The following is a 21,259-nucleotide window of genomic DNA, read 5'->3' as shown; positions in this document are numbered from 1 at the left end:
CATAGTTAAGATTCATTCGTGCTGCATACTCACTCCTGGTTCCCAGCGGTAGCTCCTGCCTCCTTGGTGATTTGGCGATGTCTGACACCCAGGAGCTGGTTTTAGCTCCGGCTCATCGAATCTCAATTTCGAACCCTGTCCTGGTGCATATCTGTGCAATACAGTTGAACTATGGTGGCGCCTTTGACTACAGAAATACGCTCGCTAAGTTAAACACAACTTCTGGGATTTGTCCTCTCTTCTCAGTCTCAAGCCATGATAATTTTACACAGTAGCCAAAAGCACGCTTTTCTCTCTGTTTGAACACAGCTGTAAATAACAGCCGGCTATACGAGAAACACAAAGTTGGGGGGGTCTTTATAAGGCTTGGAGGGGGGCAATTAAATTTGCATTTGCTGTGCTATGTGAAGAGTACCACTGAACATTGCTTTTCTTTGCACTGTTAGCACCTTGACTGCACTCCAAACCCCATAAGCAGTGAGAAGTTCAACAGTCACGCAATCCGGGCTTTGTACCATCCTCGGTTCAGGTCACTTTTTCCACCATTATTTCTTTCATTAACAATTGGACCCCTATATCCGCATTCTTTAGCTTGCACATTATTAACCCGTTTCACCCTATTTAGAATTGCATCAGTTTCATCTACGTTTTTTTCTTAGGTGCATGCACGACCCAGGGATCGAAACTCAGATTGGATAAGCAGGAGCTAAAAGCAGCTCCTGGGTATCGAGCATTAACCAGTGACTGTGGAATGACGAGCTAGTAGATAGTGTTACGCATATCTAATTTCCACATAAGATGCAAACATATCATTTTCTCCATTATTGAGGACCCCATATGCTTTAAATGTCAAATAGTTTTGTCCTAATGTCTATAGATTGTCCCAAACACACAGAGTAAAATTCACATAGGTATATCTGTTCAGTTTCAGTCGACCTGGGGAGCCAAAAATAGCTCCTAGTAGCTGTTGATGTCAAGCTAACCAGGGTCTTCTAGGCTGCAAGCAGCACCTAAATAGCTGCCAACTCCCTGAATTCTATCCCTGATGACCTCTACTAGAGCATATTATTATTGTTATTATTATTATTTAATTTGTATAAAGCGCCACATGCCCATGGGCCTCAGGGTGCACAAAAACAGAAAGGCCCTCATTACGACCCTGGCGGAGAGGGTTTACGGCAGCGTAAATCATGGCGTACCCTTCCGCCTTACTACGAGATTCCGTAGCGCCATGGAGCCTTTTACGCCTGATTTTTCCGGGCGGAAAAATCCATGGCGCTACGGGACCTTGTTGTTAATTACGCCACCGTAATTTACGGTGGCGTAATTAACTCCTTCCCCACTCCCATTATACCCTATGGGGCAAAAATGGGAATGGGGAAGGGCAAAATGGGGAATGGGGATTTACCGCCCCGCCAACCTCGGAATGGGGCGGTAAATCCGCCAACCCCCATGGCGGTGCTGGCAGCTTTCCGCCATGCTCCATGGTGCAAATTGCACCATGATCTCCGCCAGGGTCGTAATGAGGGCCAAAGACATGTACAAGGCAGTAAAGGGGGTCAGTGCCAAGAGAGGAGACTGCTGCCAAAAGTAGCTCTTCAGCATGGTTTTTGAACAGGGGGTGCTTAACAAGTTTTTTGAAGAGACTGATTGTGCCTGCTGGCCTTATACACCCAGGGAGAGCATTGCAAGCTAGAGGAGCCTGAACATCGACGATTGTGCCGCCAAACCTGACAAGCATGTACCTTGGTTAGGCCGGTTTCTTCACCTTCGTCTGATCCTTAGGGTATTTTGGGGCTGTATATAAGACAGTGCCAGGATATTGTGGGTCATCCAATGTCTTATTGGAAGCCAGTGCAGTTCCCTTCTGGCGTCAGATGCATGGTTCCATCTTGATAGACCGTGAATGGTGCGAACTGCGCCATTTTGAGAGACCCGAAGAGAGTGCAAATTGGCTTGAAAGGTACCAGCCAGCAGACTGTTGAAATAGTCCAAGCTCCAGTTCACTAAGGCGGTGGCTAGCAGAGAACAGCTGCTGGCTGAGACGAAAGGTCATATCTGGTTAATACGCTTTGTTGTGTAGCCACAAGAAGAGCAGGTGTGTGAGAATTGGGTTTTCATAGTAAGTTCAGCCTCTATGAATGCACCAAGTGTCTTCACAGTCTTGGCTACACTGATGGTGATGCCAGCAATGCTGAAGCTACCATATGCTGGATTATGTTTCTTCAGCCACGGACCTGAAGCCATGATCAAGAGCTCTGTTTTGTCTCTGAGGGCTAGTGGGTTATTAGCCATACACGTCTGAACTGCATCATACGCTTTGTTGATGGGGCCTGAATCCTGTACATAATCACCAGTAAGCTCGAGGACGACCTGGGTGTCGTTGGCATAGTTGCTATAATGCACACGTGATGTATATATTGAAGAGTGTTGGAGAAATACATGAGCCCTGTTGGACACCGCAATTCTGGGCAGTAGGTGTGGAACTTGCTTCACCGACTGCCACTCTAACAGTGCGTGGCCCAGGAAAGGATGTAATCCATCGAGCCGCCACATCTGAGCAGTCTAGCCTGGTCCCTTAGTCTGCTCACCAAAAAGGAGTGCTTGACCAGATCAAAGGCCGCAGAGAGATCTAACAGCATCAGCAGGGCAGGATGTCCCCTGTCCACTATGCTGGCCAAGGTGGATTTAAGATTCAGCGTAGCGGTTTCTGTCCCATGCTTAGCTCTGAAACCTGACTGGCGTGGCCCCAGGATGCCATGTTCTTCAATAAAGCCCTGAAGTTGTAGGTAAGCTACTATATACATGATATTGAGGAAAAAGGGCAAGTTTGTGATGGGCCGGTAGTATTTAGCCACTGCTGGGTTCAGGTTACTTTTCCTGAGAAATTGTGTAATCCAGGCCTCTTTAAGGGATAGTGGAACCAGGCCTTCACTAAAGGAAAGTGTAATTAGTCTGGCTATCCAAGGGACAAGTGACTCGAGTGAACCTTTGAGAATATTGGCAGGACAGCTGTCTCCCAGACAAGATGTTGGTTTCTTAGCAAGTATAATCTTATAGGTTTCGGCCACAGAACAGTGTGTAAAGTTGAAGATTGCTTTATTAGTATAGGTGCGTTGTCATCGGGAGAGGGAGATGGAGTCACTCTGTGCCCGGTGGTACACCCTTGTAGGTCCCTGATGGTCGGTATATTGGCACGGCTTGTGGACCTTTGCAGATGACTGGGATCGTTTCTCGATTTTGTGCTGTGGCAACCTTGTGACTTTTAGAGTATTTTTCTAGATGCTGACCATTGAGCACTTTGAGAATTAAGAAATAGGAGACTGGCTGGATACAATGTACTGGAAGGGCGACTTCGAGCCTTAACATTTATATATTTACATTCTCTGGCCATTGATGTGTGCAAGATTCTCGGAGTCGAATTGGTCCCTGATGTTTTATGGAATTACCTATTTTCGAGGTCCCAATTGAATTGACGAAGTCTATCATAACTGATGTGTGATACGGGAATAAACTTACATGCATTGTAGATTGTTAGCCTGGAATTGCGCTTGAAGTTCGTTGCATCGAAGCTACATATTTCTGCAATCTCAGACCTGAGCGCTCTCTTCTATTGGAGCTTGTGGAATTGGGGTGTTGAGTGTACTATTGTCCACCTCCACGTTACATTTGACTTCTGTTATCGCTGAGGAAGGTCCTCCATTCACAGGACTATGGTCTGAAACATGTAGGGTTAGGTTGATGCGATCAGGTCATTATATAGATATATGTTTTATGTGTTGAGGTTAGTAAGTGTGGTCAAAAGGGCCATTTATATTTGAGAATTGTTTTTAGGTGCAATTAGCTTGTACCTTGTATAAATGTGTTTGGGGCTATGTGTCATGTGTATGTCATTGTGATTTGGTTCAAGCCGAAATGTTGGTATATGTTTTTTAATTGCTATTGATCATGAAATAATAAAAATAAAAAAGTATAATTTTTTGTACGTAGATTTGGTGTACTGCATCTCCAGTCCTCTCCTCCCTGTCAAAAGAATGTGTGCTTAACCCCACCTGGGTTTTTGTTCTACCTTTTTGTGTATGATGTGGTCTGTATATGGGAAAGAATTTTAGAAGATAATTAATTGTGAATGGCCTGGCACCATGCTGAATCTTTAGTATGATCATGCAAGGCATACAATAAGCATTCTTGCATAGCAATTTGCTATGCTATTCTGTAGGTTTGCTAATTAAATTGACATTTGTGTAGCAGAGCTAGCTATTTAAATTACCCTATTCATTGAAAGCACAGCTCACCCTGCATTCCTCTCGACCTCAGGGCTCTCTCCACCCTCTTGTTTTCCTGTTCACTGCATTTTCAAAGGGGCTAATGGAGAGAGTGTGCAGCAGTAATCATTTGCTCTTAAAAGTGCCAAAGACTTGTGTGGGAGTGCTAGGCATGAAAAGCTATCTCCTTTTCAAATAATTGCAAACCAGTGTCCATTCATGCAGCAAACCCTTACATTTTACAGACTCATTACAGACTCATGTCACTGATGTCTTACTTCAGTGGTCCACATAAATGTTGCTCATTTTATGTCTTCGGTACAAATAGCTTCCGGTGAAATCAGAAATATTAGTACAACATTGGTAATCAAAAAGGTTTGTTTGCTAAACAAAAATATTTTAATTTGCAGACTCTGCTAATCAATTTTTGAAAACGAATTTATACCATGTCATGGTTAATGGCTGGGTTATCCTCAAATTCAGTGAGGATTTTAAAAAGTTTGATTGAGCTTGAACGAGCATTCACAATTCTGGTTTTAGGGTAGGCTGATTTAGCTTCAGTAATGGCTGTTTTAAATTCTTTCAATGCCAGTTTATAGACGCTGAGAGATTGGGGCCATTCCATTTTGAGAGATCTTTTGGTACATCTAAGTCAGATGATGTCATTATTGTACATGTGTTCTTGTGGGTCTCTGTTTTAATCTTTTCAACTTTCACACAAGCAAGAGTTTTTATAACAGAGCTAATAGTGGCTGTGAGATGTGTCACCAGGTTGGATGAATTGGTGAGACTGTCCATAGACTGTAGCCTGGACGACAGCAATTCAGATAGTTTAGCAGGTGTAACATTTTTACAGTTCCTAGTTTTCTTTTCGATTCTGGGCAAAGAATCAATTCTGGGGGGTGATGCCTGTAACTGAGCATGTACATTCACTAAATAGTGATCGGACCATGGGCCTGGGTTGACTTAAATATCAGAGAGGTACATGAAGTGTGTTATGACCCAATCCATTGTTTGTCTCTGGATGTGCGTGAGACCTTTGACTTATTTTGAACATCCAATGATTTGCAGGGCCTTAATTAAGGAAGAACCTTGCCTATCGAGTGGGCCTTCATCCCATAGGTCCAGATCTCTGAGAATGATCAGAGGAGTCTTGGCATTGATACTATGATTAAGAAGTTTGAGAAATTGCTCCTCGAACTGAGGCATATCCCTTGGCGCTCTGTAGATGACCAAGACACTCAGGGAAACTTTAGCATTGATTTAAATTTTTACGAACAAGGTTTCTCAGCCCTCGGAGCTAGGATGAGTGACCAGATGGCAGTCAAGCTGTTTTTTAAACATGAGGGCCACTCCACCCTTTTGGCCTGCACGGTCTGCACGAAGGATCAGAATCAGGTAGAAGGGATAATGTGTCAATAATGGCTATAAACCCATTGAGCCAGGTTTCAGTGATTGCCAGCACATCTGGGGCAAACTCAGACAGATGGTCTGCTCCACCCCATGTTTCAAAACAGAACAGGTGTTCAGGAGGGAAAAGGACAGCAAGACCCCTGATGAGGATGTATGTAATACCGCCATATGTGTACTGGCAGGAAGGGTCAAGGCTTTGTTTGAAGTTGTCTGAAAGACATCCATAACAGCCCAATGGCCACCTTTGTGTGATGTGGCTTCCCTTAATATTGATAAAATTATTTTTTTGTATTGTGTGACACCTGCTCTGTCGCTTCTCATCCATATTAAATCCTCAATGGGTCTCTGGCATATACTGCTCTTTATTAAGCATGATAGAAGCCTTCCCAGATTCTGCGCTGTTCCATGTTCAGGTATCATAACATTCTGGCTAAAAAGGTAGTTTCCCTGCAGGCCACGTTGTTGCATATATCAGCTTCTCTTGAAATTTTTGGAAATTGTCTCTTGTCTTTCGGAATCTCATATTTTTCTCCTCCTTCACATTCCTAGTTTCTTTGTGGTTAGCCTGTAGACTATTTCCTTCTTTAAAAAAAGAGAGAGTGCCATTGTAGGCCCTGAAACCGGGACTGGCATTCCACTCTAGGAATTATTAAATGTAATCCACAAAATAGGTGGAAAAGATAGATGTGAAAGTGTGTCTTCCCTAAAGGTGAACCAACATAAAAACCTTGTTAAAGGGACGTTATGGTTACAAGTAAAATAAAAAAATTAAAAGAAATTCACCAGTTATGGTAAGCTATGCAACCATAATTTGCTCCACCACCATGCACTGCTAATACTAACACCCTGGACATCATAGATGACATCATAAATGGCATCATTGATGACATCACTGAGGACATCACATATCTGGGCCAGTTGTTTTTGTTCAGTGACAGTGAGAATTGTAACATTTTAAAGGTGCTGTATATCTAGACATTTACCTAGTCATGTTCTTACGGTACTATGCACTAATTACTCACTAGGTTTTTGCGCTTATCTTGCAGTGTATTTATAAACAAGAAATGTCACAGTAAATCATACGTGTCGGTTGACCAAGCGCAACCAATACATTACCGAATATAAGATTTACTGTGACATTACTTGTTTATCAATATACTGGAAGGTAAGCGCACAAACCTAGTGACCAATTAGTTCATATTTTCAAATTGTTGAGGCAAGGGGGAGGGTCACTGCTCCATAAACGTTTTGCAGCTATCAAACTTTAATAATAACGAAGGGTATCACATACTATTTACCCGAGCACGCAGCTAATCAGCCAACCCTCAATTTGTCTACACGTTCTTAAGGTACTTTCCTTAGGGTTTGGCCTGAGCTAATTGTGCACATACATGGAACAGTAATCAGTCCCCAAACACATAATTCATTTTTATACATGATGATGACCTCTAATCATATTGTCATCTTTGGGTGCTGGTGTGTTTTTCCTCCTAACTACAGTTTTCCTGGATGTGCCTCAGATTTGTATGCATTGGTGCTCTTCTTATGTATATTTTGTACTAACACATGTGTAGTAATTCTTGTATTGTTTGCTGTTAATTCCAGGTTTATCATTGGTCAAGATTCTGATAGGCTTCAATTTATGATTGCACTGGCCAATATTACCAGATTAAAAATACTGTACTTCAAAGGTCCATGGTTCAGACATTGCCTATGTGCATGTATTATATTGCTGTATTAACAGCACTTCAGTATATCATTTCATTTTGAATAAGTACATTTTTTGATACATGGAGTAGTTCATGAGAGGTCTCCCGATCACCCTTCATATGTTGCTAGCAAAATTCTAAACAGAACCCGTTGTAGGGACTTTTCATTAGAATTGACCTGATATGTGATGTCATCAGTTATGTCATAAATAATGCCATTTGTGATGTCATCTTTGATGTCCTGGGTGTTAGTTTTAGCAGTGCATGGTGGTGGCATGAATTATGGTTCCATAACTTACCATAACTGCCGGATTTTGTGGATTTTTCGATTTTACTTGAAACCATAAGGTCCCTTTAACAAAGATTTTTCTCTGAATTTCATCGGTTTTTATTAGTGCAATGTAACCAAAATGTCCCTTTAACAATGTTTTTTCACTGAATTTCAATGGTTTTTGTAAGTCAAAATGTTTCAAAATGCTACATCACTGTATGGAAGTTGTTAATAATTCCAGAATATATATGAAAGTACAATAAACATGCTTTACATGAAAATATTATTCCACCCACCATCCAGCAGTTTCAAAGTCTGTGGACTAGACCTTGTGTCCGCTTCGCAGACTTATTTAAATTACATTTTCATCCACTCTAGGGACTTTCAAGTGAAAACTGTGCCATTCCTCCGCTCCCAGTACCATTCTAACTTTGTTTCTAACCTTTTTACAACTTTTCCAGGCCTTAATTGCGACTCGATGTTTGTGAGCATTGCAATCCATGGAGAGTTCCTACAAGGGGACCCACCCATTTCTTTTAGTCACTCACTATCTGACAGAGCTTGACATAGCCCCTTGTTGCAGTGGGAGCTTAGACCTGCATATTTGTGGAAAAATGTTATCTGCTATGGGCATCTGTTATGTTTGTGCTTTCCCTCCTGCTTGATAGATCTGTGTGTATGAGCCCCTGACAGAATGTTGGTGTGGAATGTTATGGATGAACTGTGTCTGGGTGTTCCACAAAGTCAGTTGGGGCCTGAGCTTAGATGATGAGGGGGCCGGTGGATGTCTCTCCCTCCTTGTATACTTAATCTATTTACCTCATGTATACTTACATCCTGTGTCAACCTAATAAAGTCCTGATATACCTACGTGCAGTCTGACACACTCATTGACCCAAGACAATAACTTAACATTGGCGACGAGGATTGTTGGAGAACTTTGAGGTCGTGTGTTGAAGGAACAGGAGAAAAGAAAGAGGGAGCAAAGAAAAGGTGCACCAGGAAAGAGGAAAAGGAAGCTGAGTGCCAAAGAAGACATCCACCGGCCACCCCAAGCTGTCCCGTGGCCATAAGGTGAGCGCGCCCCATATGCCAGAGCCGGCAACAGTCTGCACCAAATGGTACCCCTGGGGGGCTGGCCTGCACCTTAAGGGACAGTGAGCTGGAGCGGACCCATTCGGTTGCAATTTTAGCCCCGTTGGAAGGCGTAATGGCGTGGATGCTTTCCCCCGAGAGAGCGTTGCTTGTTATGCATATGAGCTGGCTTGAGGAGTGGCCCATAGCTCCGACTGCAGGGCCTCTGGGGAACCTGCGAGTGTGCCTACAGCTGGTGGGTCATAGTTGGAGGCGGTCCCAACCACCAGCTAGCGTAAATATGCAGCGCGGCAGGTGCCATCCAAAAAGGGAGAAAGACTTTATTATACGGGCACTTACCTCCTCCTTGCTTACTGCCTTGAAGTTGGGCCGTGGAACGTGCGGTCCCGGCGGTTGTGGTCTATGCATGGTCTGTGTGGGGCTAAATGGGTCCTGTTGAGGCTGCTTGTCGGGGCGGCCTCGGTGTGGCGGTTGGAGCGGAGCTCTCCTTCCGTGGCTGCCCTCGCCATAATAATGGTGACGTCACTTGGATGCTGGGAGAGTTTGCGATGCCTGATGTAGAATGCTCCCTCCAGCATTCCAGGACCCGGCAGCGCTGTGAGCGTAATATGATTAGTGACGAAGGTTAGAAGATAGAACCTCCCAACGTGACTACAGCGTGCCCTAGTTCCGGGTTTCACACGGAATTCAACGCTCGGAAATGAACGCTCCTGCAGAAATTAAAGGTTCCATAATGTACTATATTTACACACGGCAGTGAACGCTGAGCAATGAACGTTCTGGCAGAATTTAAAGGTTTTGGAAATTACTAATTATAAGGAACATTTCTACCGTAGATTCCAGCTTATGCAGTTTGAGCCACATTGTTGTACTTGATGTCATTTACGGTGGAAATTGCTGACAGTGTAAAAAAAACAAATGACACAGCTTGGGATACAAAGAGTGGTAACACAAGGGTGCACCTATTCTGCTGGGATGAGGTACTGTTGGTGTGTTTCTCATTTCAAATGGCAGGATGTCATTTAAAGGGTGATGAGACAGTGAAGGAAAAGTATTGTCTAAAATGTCTTCATTGGCAAAGCTATGCACATTTTTTTTTTGGAGGGAACAATGAAATATATGCTGATTAGTTCCTTTGCCCAATGTGTTTTTACATTTTAACAAGTTCAAAGACGCTCTGCTGATTAAGGGGTTTTCTCTATTTGTGAAAAGGATATGTATTGATGTAATAACATCACAAAGTGTTTTATGATATTAAGGGTCAATTGAGTTGTCTTGTGAGGCCTGTCATTTTAAAGTTATGCTGTGAGGTCTAGTTGCTCACGGAAGTGCCTAAATGGGGGACACGTTAAATATACTCTGACAGTGTGTATGAAGATCAGGATGTTAGTGGTCCCTGAATGAGAGTATGAGTCAAATGTGAGTATATGACATGGCCTTTGTTCGTAGGGAATATTAAAAGTGAAGTTGGAATTTATGCTGCATTATAAATGTATAATGAAATGTTTCTTCCACAGGATCATCTTAGCTAAAGGACTTTGTATCATAGAGAACATGGGCTCGATAAGTAGTGTATAACTCTCGTTTTCCATACTTATATGTGCAATTTACCAAAGCTTGCATGAAGAGAACCTGTGAATGTCTTTCAGTGCTGTGATGAGTGTGATTGCCAAATTTTAGGGGGACTGGTGGTCCCGGTAAAAGGTACAGGTTCTGGTTGAACTTGTATCCTTCACACTAGGTGCATTTGGTGTGTGTGATGGGATGTGTGGTCCCAGTAAAAAGGTATGAGTTTTGGTGGAACTTGTATCCTTCGCACTAGGTGCATTTTGATGAGTTGGATGTTTTGGTGGGACGTGTGGTCCCGGTACAAGGTGCAAGTTTGGTGAAATTTGTATCCTTCGCACTAGGTGAATTCTGATGAGTTGGATGTTTTGGTGGGACGTGTGGTCCTGGTACAAGGTGCAAGTTTGGTGAAATTTGTATCCTTAGCACTAGGTGCATCCTGATGAGTTGGATGTTTTGGTGGGACGTGTGGTCCCGATACAAGGTGCAGATTTGGAGAAATGTTTGTCCTTCGCACTAGGTGCATTTCAGTGATTTGGTGTAATCACACTAGTTCCATTGTGGTGATTTGAGGTTCTTACACTGTTGCTGTGTTGTGTTGGGATTAGTGGTGCCGACAATTGCCCCAGTGTATTGGGATGTGTGTCCCACTCACGCTTGTTTGGGAGTGTGAAATATGGTGATGTTGTTATTTGTGGGAATTGGTATCCTGTGTTGGTGGGTACAGGTGGAGGTGTTTACCTCTTATGGTGTCTTTACACACATTGTTAAGGGCTGATGGATTATGATGGTACTGTGTCTGAGTTATTGGTTTGGTTTGGTTTTGTGAGTGAGGGCTGGTTCCCTGTGTTTGATGTCTGTTGTGGGCCTGCTACAGAGTTGGTTGAATGTATGTGTTGGAGTTTAGCTTATAGAAGCTAGTTTAAGGTTTGGTGGAGTTGAGCAAGCAGCTTTGCTCTGAGCATATTGCTTGGTATGGAAGTTTTGGTGATGGAGAGTATGGTCTGGGTTACATGTTTTTCTTGGATCGTTTCTACAGAGTTCTTTTGATTCTTCCTCTATTGTTTTCCTGATTTTAAAAAGGGGGAAGATGTGTTATGTTTGTGCTTTCCCTCCTGCTTGATAGATCTGTGTGTATGAGCCCCTGACAGAATGTTGGTGTGGAATGTTATGGATGAACTGTGTCTGGGTGTTCCACAAAGTCAGTTAGGGCCTGAGCTTAGATGATGAGGGGGCCGGTAGATGTCTCTCCCTCCTTGTATACTTAATCTATTTACCTCATGTATACTTACATCCTGTGTCAACCTAATAAAGTCCTGATATACCTACGTGCAGTCTGACACACTCATTGACCCAAGACAATAACTTAACATGGGCGACAAGGATTGTTGGAGAACTTTGAGGTCGTGTGTTTAAGGAACAGGAGAAAAGAAAGAGGGAGCAAAGAAAAGGTGCACCAGGAAAGAGGAAAAGGAAGCTGAGTGCCAGAGAAGACATCCACCGGCCACCCCAAGCTGTCCCGTGGCCATAAGGTGAGCGTGCCCCATATGCCAGAGCCGGCAACAGTCTGCACCAAATGGTACCCCTGGGGGGCTGGCCTGCACCTTAAGGGACAGTGAACTGGAGCGGACCCATTCGGTTGCAATTTTAGCCCCGTTGGAAGGCGTAATGGCGTGGATGCTTTCCCCCGAGAGAGCGTTGCTTGTTATGCATATGAGCTGGCTTGAGGAGTGGCCCATAGGTCCGACTGCAGGGCCTCTGGGGAACCTGCGAGTGTGCCTACAGCTGGTGGGTCATAGTTGGAGGCGGTCCCAACCACCAGCTAGCGTAAATATGCAGCGCGGCAGGTGCCATCCAAAAAGGGAGAAAGACTTTATTATACGGGCACTTACCTCCTCCTTGCTTACTGCCTTGAAGTTGGGCCGTGGAACGTGCGGTCCCGGCGGCTGTGGTCTATGCATGGTCTGTGTGGGGCTAAATGGGTCCTGTTGAGGCTGCTTGTCGGGGCGGCCTCGGTGTGGCGGTTGGAGCGGAGCTCTCCTTCCGTGGCTGCCCTCGCCATAATAATGGTGACGTCACCTGGATGCTGGGAGAGTTTGCGATGCCTGATGTAGAATGCTCCCTCCAGCATTCCAGGACCCGGCAGCGCTGTGAGCGTAATATGATTAGTGACGAAGGTTAGAAGATAGAACCTCCCAACGTGACTACAGCGTGCCCTAGTTCCGGGTTTCACACGGAATTCAACGCTCGGAAATGAACGCTCCTGCAGAAATTAAAGGTTCCATAATGTACTATATTTACACACGGCAGTGAACGCTGAGCAATGAACGTTCTGGCAGAATTTAAAGGTTTTGGAAATTACTAATTATAAGGAACATTTCTACCGTAGATTCCAGCTTATGCAGTTTGAGCCACATTGTTGTACTTGATGTCATTTACGGTGGAAATTGCCGACAGTGTAAAAAAAACAAATGACACATCTTGGGATACAAAGAGTGGTAACACAAGGGTGCACCTATTCTGCTGGGATGAGGTACTGTTGGTGTGTTTCTCATTTCAAATGGCAGGATGTCATTTAAAGGGTGATGAGACAGTGAAGGAAAAGTATTGTCTAAAATGTCTTCATTGGCAAAGCGATGCACATTTTTTTTTTGGAGGGAACAATGAAATATATGCTGATTAGTTCCTTTGCCAGATGTGTTTTTGCATTTTAACAAGTTCAAAGACGCTCTGCTGATTAAGGGGTTTTCTCTATTTGTGAAAAGGATATGTATTGATGTAATAACATCACAAAGTGTTTTATGATATTAAGGGTCAATTGAGTTGTCTTGTGAGGCCTGTCATTTTAAAGTTATGCTGTGAGGTCTAGTTGCTCACGGAAGTGCCTAAATGGGGGACACGTTAAATATACTCTGACAGTGTGTATGAAGATCAGGATGTTAGTGGTCCCTGAATGAGAGTATGAGTCAAATGTGAGTATATGACATGGCCTTTGTTCGTAGGGAATATTAAAAGTGAAGTTGGAATTTATGCTGCATTATAAATGTATAATGAAATGTTTCTTCCACAGGATCATCTTAGCTAAAGGACTTTGTATCATAGAGAACATGGGCTCGATAAGTAGTGTATAACTCTCGTTTTCCATATTTATATGTGCAATTTACCAAAGCTTGCATGAAGAGAACCTGTGAATGTCTTTCAGTGCTGTGATGAGTGTGATTGCCAAATTTTAGGGGGACTGGTGGTCCCGGTAAAAGGTACAGGTTCTGGTTGAACTTGTATCCTTCACACTAGGTGCATTTGGTGTGTGTGATGGGATGTGTGGTCCCAGTAAAAAGGTATGAGTTTTGGTGGAACTTGTATCCTTCGCACTAGGTGCATTTTGATGAGTTGGATGTTTTGGTGGGACGTGTGGTCCCGGTACAAGGTGCAAGTTTGGTGAAATTTGTATCCTTCGCACTAGGTGAATTCTGATGAGTTGGATGTTTTGGTGGGACGTGTGGTCCTGGTACAAGGTGCAAGTTTGGTGAAATTTGTATCCTTAGCACTAGGTGCATCCTGATGAGTTGGATGTTTTGGTGGGACGTGTGGTCCCGATACAAGGTGCAGATTTGGAGAAATGTTTGTCCTTCGCACTAGGTGCATTTCAGTGATTTGGTGTAATCACACTAGTTCCATTGTGGTGATTTGAGGTTCTTACACTGTTGCTGTGTTGTGTTGGGATTAGTGGTGCCGACAATTGCCCCAGTGTATTGGGATGTGTGTCCCACTCACGCTTGTTTGGGAGCGTGAAATATGGTGATGTTGTTATTTGTGGGAATTGGTATCCTGTGTTGGTGGGTACAGGTGGAGGTGTTTACCTCTTATGGTGTCTTTACACACATTGTTAAGGGCTGATGGATTATGATGGTACTGTGTCTGAGTTATTGGTTTGGTTTGGTTTTGTGAGTGAGGGCTGGTTCCCTGTGTTTGATGTCTGTTGTGGGCCTGCTACAGGGTTGGTTGAATGTATGTGTTGGAGTTTAGCTTATAGAAGCTAGTTTAAGGTTTGGTGGAGTTGAGCAAGCAGCTTTGCTCTGAGCATATTGCTTGGTATGGAAGTTTTGGTGATGGAGAGTATGGTCTGGGTTACATGTTTTTCTTGGATCGTTTCTACAGAGTTCTTTTGATTCTTCCTCTATTGTTTTCCTGATTTTATAAAGGGGGAAGATGTGTTATGTTTGTGCTTTCCCCCCTGCTTGATAGATCTGTGTGTATGAGCCCCTGACAGAATGTTGGTGTGGAACGTTATGGATGAACTGTGTCTGGGTGTTCCACAAAGTCAGTTGGGGCCTGAGCTTAGATGATGAGGGGGCCGGTGGATGTCTCTCCCTCCTTGTATACTTAATCTATTTACCTCATGTATACTTACATCCTGTGTCAACCTAATAAAGTCCTGATATACCTACGTGCAGTCTGACGCACTCATTGACCCAAGACAATAACTTAACAGCATCCTTCCACTCCAGGGGCCACCACCACCACCTGGAGATCTTGTATAGGGGAACAGGGGCCCTGCAGCAGATGCCATTCAGGAGAAAGAGGAAGAAGATGATGTAGTGAAGGAATTGACTACTACATCGGGTGGGCAAAAAGAGTCATGGGTGTGGAGGTTTTTCACCACCATGGGAGGATGCCAAAGACTCGGGCTGCGGTGTGCGCTGCACTGAGTGAGTGTTTTTTTCTTTTTCTTTTTTTGTTAGAATATTGTTTTGGTTGACACATCAACCGTTTCAATACAGTGATTTACATTATCCCTAAAACACCATGCTCTCACTAAGATTACCTTCAAAAGCGATAATTCTATCATATATCGTAAATTGATTAGGTAGGCAATATATGCTAAAATACTCTCTTTAAAATTTCAATTAGATTCAATACTCTCATTTAACATCCATAGCATTTTCCAAAATAAACTCAAGATTAATTTCTAAAATAAAATGCAATCAACATAAAAATCATTCAAGACTTAATACACAGTTCTCATTTTTCTAAAACATTGGTTTAAAATCCATGCAGTACAATACAATTCACAATTTAAAATCATCATTACATTTTCCAATTCGGTTCAGTAAAATTCAGAGACTATCTTTTATACATTAAAAGGTTTAAAAAGCTTACAAATTATAATCATTTGTAGTCTGTGAATATTTAGGATCAGTCCACCTTGCTAATTAGGTTATTCCCTATGTCCAAATTTAGGTCTCTAATAAATTGCACCGTATCTATGATTAACGCTGTTTTGGTAGCATTGAAAACCTCATTCCATAGCTGTTCGTTAGTAAGTAAACCTTTATTTAAAAAATGTTTATGAAGATATCTGGTTCTCCTTTTGATTGTCACTGGGCATTCTGTAATCAGATGTTGTAATGTCTCTTTGTAAATAATGTTTCCACAAAATCTGCAGGTTTGGTCTAAATTAAGAGTCTTGTTATATTGGCTGCGACTACTTTTGTCCGAATCAAGTACATGCAAAATCTTAAAAAGTTATCCGCATATATTCCATCAGGAAATGTAATTAAATATCGGGGAACTACATTCATGGCTTTTTCTAGGAAGGCACCCACCTTGAAAGAATCATAGGTGTTGCATTTTTACCTTTCGGTTTAATTTTCACTTTTTCAGGGTTTTCTAAGAAAACGTCATGACTAATGTCAGCCTTAAGAAGTGTAGTTATGCAGAGTTCTTTCCAATGATGTAGAGGCCCTGATAGAGGTGTTTCTAGAAGCTCTTTTAATATTGGAAAAAGGTTTTGGGAATTAGATGGTGCAAGAAGACACTTTCTGTATAAAGACAGCATTGTCCATAATATTATTGTAAATAGCAAAGTTAGGCCTAATTCGAATCTGATTATTGCTATTGGCATGCTTTGGGGTATTGGGAGTATGTACGTACAATATATCCCTTCCACCAAGTCCCAGTTATGTGCATCAGGGCTGGCCTTTGTCTGGCTATCATAAGTAATTATTGGGACAACTTTTTGGAGATAGAAAATTCTTGCTGGCAGAATTGAACATTTCCCAAATTTCTTTTGTAAGGCGCTTCCTTGAATTGCTAAGAGTCTCATTCTTGCATTGATTTCAATTGTATATGGTAAATCAGTAAGGTGAGCATTAGTATTAAACACAAGATATTTATATTGCTTAATTTGAGTTAAGGACGTTGTTGAAAGTTGCCAGTTGAAATTATATTCTGATTTTTTGGTACAGTGTTGGAAGATATGTATATTCGACTTTTGGATATTAATGGTAAGATTATTCTCTAGGGCATATTTGCTCAGAGCTGTTAGTTTTCTTTGCATACCAATGGGAGTTCTGTCCATTGCAATCAAGTCGTCTGCATATAATAGGTAAGATATTTCAGTGTTTCCTAGCTTGGGTGGAAATTATCTGACTGAGTTAAAAGGTGTATGTCATTAATAAAAAAATTAAAAAGGATGGACGCGAAGGGGCAGCGTTGTTTCAGGCCAGTATTTGTTCAAATAGATTTTGTTAAAAGCCCCTTTGTAGTAAGTTTTACTTTAATAGAAGTATTAGAATAAAATCGTTGTATTAAAAAAGAAATGTAAGGAGGGCAGCTGTTTTTTGAAAGTTTGGCCCATAGGTTTTCACGTAGGACTGAATCAAAGGCTTGCTTGAAATCAATCCTTGCCATAAAAAGTGGTTGTTTTCATTGCAACACTTGTTTTTTTGAATGCCAATAGAATTATTAGATTTAGCGCTGTTCCGATGCCTGTTACGAATCCTGATTGATTAAAATCCACTAGCTTTTCCTGTGCTAGCCATTTTAAAAAATCTCGGAGCAGGTGCCTCGCGAAAAATTTGCCAAGGGGGTGTAATATAGCAATAGGTCTATAATTTTTTGTTTCATTTCTATCACCCTTCTTGAGAATGGGAATGATAATGGCTTCTTGCCATGATGTTGGAATTTTACCAGTTATGATCACTTTTTAAAAAATAAGTTCCAGGGCTGATGCCCATACTTCTGGGTTGGCTTTGAATATATAGTTAGATAGATTTTCTGGTCCCGGAGCTCTCGACATACTTTGTTTTTTTTAATGATTATCAGGATGTCTAGGGAATCGAACAAACATTTTGACAAGTCAGGTGTTTCGGAGAATAATGGAGTTGATTCAACTCTATTATCCATTAGAAGATTTTCAAAGTGCGTCATGCAGTCTTTTTCACTTATGGTGTTTAATAAAATCATTTTGGTCGTGCTTCTGGGAGGTGAATTAATTATACTCCAAATTGCACCCACTAATTTCTGGATGAGGGCTTGGAACATTTTCTCTCCATCTTGTTGTTTTTGGGCCGCATGGATTTGTTTGATCCAATTTTGTATCGAGTCCTAAGGTTGATTCGAGCTGCCCTTTGTGTTATGGGCAATAGGAGCCTTACGGCTCTATGATAGTTAGGTTTTAGTTCTTTAATCTGCCAATCGTTGCTATACTTATGGCTGTATTTGGGTGGAGTCTTTGGTTGTATCGATTCTGTGATAAGTTGGATCGAATCGATGTAACTGGTAGAGGAGATTATCATCTCCGGCTTGTTTGCCTCCGCTAAATTAATTATGAGAGATCTGACATGTCTATAGTTCCAGCAAATTCTATTTATGGCATTATTAATTTCTAGGGTGCATGCGAAGAATTTTCCCTCCTCAGTGTCATGCGGAACCCAATGGGCTGCTAATATGTCATGATCACTGATAGTAGTAGGTACTACTTCAAATGAAGCAAGGTATTTATTAGCGTTATTCGAGATAAAGACATAGGGCCTCATTACACGGTAGGCGGTAACCATGGCGCTATTAGCGCCATGGTTGGCGCCAGTATTTTACCGTGTCCGCCTTGGTGGATGGCGGACTTACCGCCCTACTCCAAGGTGAGTGGGGCGGTAATTCCCCATTCACCAAGGCACTTCCCCATTCCCATTTTTGCCCCCGTAGGGCTGAATGGGAATGGGGAAGGAGCTAATTACGGTAACGCAAATTGCGGTACTGTAATTAGCACCAAGGTCCCTTAGCGGGCCCGTTACTTAACGGCTGGTAAAACCAGCCGTTAAGGTCGGGTCCCGCAAAGGGCCCTCGTAGTAAGGCAGTAAGGGTTTACCGGTACCGGTAAACCCTTACTGCATTCCGTGTAATGAGGCCCGTCTATCACAAAGGGAATCTTGCCTATGGACCATGTCGCTGCTGGTGGAGAGTCCTTTGATGATGATCCATTTAACATCTTAACATTTCTTGTTTCCATTAAGGAAAGCCATCTTGCTGCCCGCATGTTAGACTCGACATTTATCAGTGTAATGCAATTCACGTTAAAATCTCCTGCAATTAGGGTAGTTTGAATTGAGTTGTCACCAAGTATCAAATCTAAAATGGATTCAGTTTTTCCCAGAAATTGTAATTCAGTTGGCGAGGTTGGATTCCAATAGATATTTATTATTACAGCTGAAGGGAACAGAGGGTGGTTGGGATTATTGGTCATTAGTTTTACTGCTTGGATGCCCGCATCAGTGGATAGCCAAGGTTTGAGACAAGGTTCTGAGTCAAGACGAGCTTCTATAAGTAGCCCTGCTGTAGGACGGCCTTTTATGGGCTTTTTTACCACTATTGCAACAATTTCATGGTTGCTCCATATGGGGATAGTCGTCATCCATGTTTCTTGTAAAAGCACTAGATCAAAATCATCTAGGTCCGAGGGAATCTTTTTTAATAAATGTGAGAACCCTCTTGTGTTCCAAGAGGCCATTGTACAAGAGTGAAGAGTGGTCTTTTTGTCACGCTATTTGTTTTGTAAGTTATTGGTATTCTCTAGCGCTTCGGTGACCATTGCCCACTTAGATTTTGGGCGTTTTTGACTCGTTTGCTGATTTGCCTTACAATTACAAGAGGAATTAGTGTTTGAATTTATTTTTAGGTTAGATTCATGATTTGTTTGATTTTTTGCGATCCAGTACGCCATTTTGATCCAGTTTGCTCTGGGCGATTTATCGCCTCTAGTTGGAGACATTTATGTTTAAGCACTATTCTTTCTTGCTACAGTAGGTTCTTGATGATTCTGGAGGGAATATTTATTTGTACTGTGTCTTGGATTGCTGGGTTCGGATAGCAAAGCCAGCCAATATCAGAGGATCTTGTATGTTGTAAGGAAGGAACCGAGTTAAAGATAGTTAATAGGGTCATCCTATTGGGATAGGGTTCATGATAGGTTTGTTCTAACATGGTGATCTTTATAGTTTCTTCGAGTAAAGCTATTGAAGAACCTGGAATATGATCAGATGATGGACAATTGTGATTGTCTGAGTTGACCGGAGCAGGCGCGACTGCAGATTTGTCCAGTGCCGCATCAATGATGATAGGAACTGGATCAATCTGCATCTGTACAACAGACGGTGCAGAGCGTGATAGTGCTACTTCGCGCCTTTGGTCCAAAGTTTTGAACGTTGCCGGCGCACTGTTCAGATTTCCAAAAAAGGTTTGGAGAGGTTTGCACTCTGAGTTGTTCACATGGAGACTTTGATGGACCGAGTCTATAACTGATATATCATTGTTAGAATAGACTGAAAGGTTCATAAATTCCTCATTAGATATGTTATTTGCTTTAAGATTGTTTTCAGTTTCATTTTTATTCATACATGAGTGTGGAGACAAGGACACAGCATTACTGGGCTTAACTTGTGGTGGCGCCACATTCGAGTCCGAAGGAAGCAGTGCCCTTTTTGCCGACAGCTTGGTTACTTTTTTTTTTTTTAGATTTTCTTTGCGCCAAAGGCATATTATCTATTTTTTTATTGTTGTTTTTTTAGTTTTTTGGATTTTCTGCTGAGAGCGCCGATGTGTGTTGTCTATTCATTTTCCTTTGTCTTTTGTTGCCCTGTGCTTTTTGATTGAATACATCATGAAGTGGGATTTCGTCCACTGGAGCCTCCAATATTGGGGGTTCAGGTTTGAGTTCCGTATTGTTAGGGGAGAGCGGGATTGTTTCTTACGAACAAGTCTCAGCGGAAGGAACAGCAGAAAGTTCATTGCATTCAGCTTCATTCCTATCTTGTGGCACCACCACTTTGGTATGACCCGTCAAATTGGGATCACAAGTATTGTTTGAAACCTCTACAGGATTTAGATTCAAGAGAGTTGGTAGATTCCAGAATAACCAGTCAAGTTCCTTCGTAAATATATCAATACCGACCGACTGCAACATCACCTTTTGGTCTAGGACTTCAAATAACTTAGTAAGTGTGAAGATGCTAGTATTTATTGCTACTAGGGCTGCATCCAAAGCAGGATTGGTTGTTAAAGGAAAGCCAAATGACAGGCGCGGGATTGGGTTTGTGAAGGAAGCTACCAGGGAAGACTCTGAGTCCACAGAGGAGGTGGCGTTGTTACACTCTGGATAGTTGTTTGAGAAAAGTGCCGGAGAGGTAGAAATTCTAGAGGGAGTATTGTGACCAAGAGACGAGGGTTGACATGGTGAGCGTTGAGCTTCATTCTGTGCACTTTGAATCTCAATGGAGTCCGCTTGTGTAGAAGAATGCCCCAGTACTATAAATACTTCTGCAACAGTAACTGATTTTAATGGTGTGACAACAGGTGGCAATTTAGGCGGGTCTTGTACCACCTGGGAATAAAATGAAGGCAGTGTTGGGGCCTCTATAACATGGAACATTATAGGGACTTGCATGGTGGGGGCAGATTCCCCGGTTTACGTTGGGGTGAAGAACGCTTCTCCGTCCCCACCAACGGGTGAGGACATGGTGCAAGCTTGCAATGTGGCGTCAGACAGCAGAGGGCAGTTTTCCTCATCGTGGCCGGTGTCTGGGCAATGATACGGACAATACTATTGGTCACTGATATATTATGGTTGATTTCGAGGGAGCAATTAGGGGTGGAGTCTGCATTTT

Source organism: Ambystoma mexicanum, chromosome 8 (genome assembly GCF_040938575.1).
Source record: "Ambystoma mexicanum isolate Mex_15411 chromosome 8, UKY_AmexF1_1, whole genome shotgun sequence".
Classification (NCBI taxonomy): Eukaryota; Metazoa; Chordata; class Amphibia; order Caudata; family Ambystomatidae; genus Ambystoma; species Ambystoma mexicanum.
This window is presented reverse-complemented; position numbering follows the sequence as displayed.